Source organism: Pinus tabuliformis, chromosome X (assembly GCF_031772625.1).
Source record: "Pinus tabuliformis cultivar Carrire ecotype Pingquan chromosome X, CPIR1, whole genome shotgun sequence".
In the NCBI taxonomy this organism is placed as follows: domain Eukaryota; kingdom Viridiplantae; phylum Streptophyta; class Pinopsida; order Pinales; family Pinaceae; genus Pinus; species Pinus tabuliformis.
Genome location: NC_142308.1, coordinates 1,140,363,637 through 1,140,365,699, shown reverse-complemented (window position 1 = coordinate 1,140,365,699; position 2,063 = coordinate 1,140,363,637).

Genomic DNA, 2,063 nt, shown 5'->3' with positions numbered 1-2,063 from the left:
CAGGGTTGATGAATTGGCGGTTTATTATTGGTGGAGAATGGGCCAATGAAGAGGGGACATGTGGCAAGCCCAGAGGCTGCCACATGTCCCTCCCTAAAGCACTAGACATATCAGCATGGTTAGAAAAAGTTATGGGTAGGTCAGCAGAGTCGAACCCGCAACCTCACCCACATAGGCCTGGAGCATTACCACTACTCCACCACTTTGTGACTTAACCTATAATGGTTTCACATTCTATTTAAAGTTTTAAACATTGTGGTTTGGGGGGAAGAGAGGGCTAGCCCCGTGGGTCAGACCCCTCCCATGTGACCATTGCCACAGAACTGGAGGCTATGTAAACCATAGTTGTTCACATTACCATGATGTGTCCACTATTGTGTAACCACCGGCTAACGGTTAGCACAACCACGCGGATTAAGTGCTAATTGTAGGTTTAACGTTAATTAAACTGTTCTTAACATTTAATTAAACTACATTTAATCTAACGGTATTTCTGGTGGTCCCCCAAATTTGTCACTAACTACAATTTTAGCGGAGTTAACTGGAGTTCCTCCAGTTTTAGTGGACAATTCCTAGGAGAAATTTATTTTTCCATAACTTTTGCAAAATTCGACCAAATTGGGATCAGGAAAACGCATTCCTAGATGATTTTGTTTTTCTGATGACATTGAAGCAGGTTTCATTAGAATTAGAGCATTGTAAACAACATTTTTTCCATTTTGAGCTAATATAGATGCCCAAGCCATGGAAGTTGGACTAACGATATGAGGGGTGAACTCCTTCATTAAAACACTATGTGAAGTGTTCATTTTGATGGTTTGTCGTACATTTGTTTGCTGTTGTTCAGCACTTTACTTTCATGCTATTTTTCTCATGAATTTGACATAAAACTTGACATAAATTTACCCGTTGATTCACAAACACCATAAAGGAAACCTATGCATATGAAGCAAATGATAAGAAATTGTTTTTAATTCTGAAGTTGAAATTAGCACAACAAAACTAACATCAACAAGATCATAATCATAGACATAATTCGAGACTGTGACAAGTATACTGATATGGCACTACAAAGTGATATCTATGTGCATTGTGTAGAGAGGGAATGTGTTGAGAACCCAAACTTGTCAATGAATAACATAACTAAATTGTGGGTGGCATTGTATGTATAGAATATCTCATTACCAAAACTACCTTGATGTAATAACTATACTGAGGTAGTGATGTAATCATGGATTGTGAGAAGTATTCCTTGGATTACTTCTACAATATATATATATATACCTGAAACTATATTTTATGGCATGGAGAAAGTTCAATGATCAAGGAGTGAGGATCACTGATATACTCCATCAAACTGAGCATGAGTTTAGTGCATGACTGTAATTAATGAAGTTGATACTCCATGACTGTTGTAGACCTGCTTCTTGTATACTTGCTCCTTTAATACTTTAACCTGCTTTGATGTCATTGAAGACAGATCCTTGTATGTCTCTTTTGCTGCGCCTCATTTTACTTCAACACCTTAGCTCTGATACCATGTTGAAGAATCTAGGGAAAATGTAGTTAATGTGATTCTTCTTAGCATGGTAACTATTTCTGAGGTATTTTAACTTTTGCTTATTAACACAATATTCTCTTGATATCACACACTATGTGTATTTCTTACTTCACCAAACAATTACCAAAATACAAGAGACAAGAACACAAGATGTTGGCTTTCTTCCATGGCCCAAAACTCTCCCTCTTGGAGGGGAAAACCCACACAACATTCTTCTTATAGAGATTCCAATTGATGAATACCAAGACCATAACTCTTGACCTATCATGCCTCTCCAAGAACAATACAACAATCCTCTTCTTTGTCACTGCCGAGATCATCATCACTACTAGTTCATCATTGATCCATCTTGACGGAGACCATTGCTACACATTGAGATCATCTCTACCACCATTACTGTTGCACCTTGTTGCACTACCACAAAGATCTTCATTATTGTTGTGTCGATCTTCTCCACAATAAAGAGATCTAAGATATATAATAGAGCTGCACTTAGATTCAC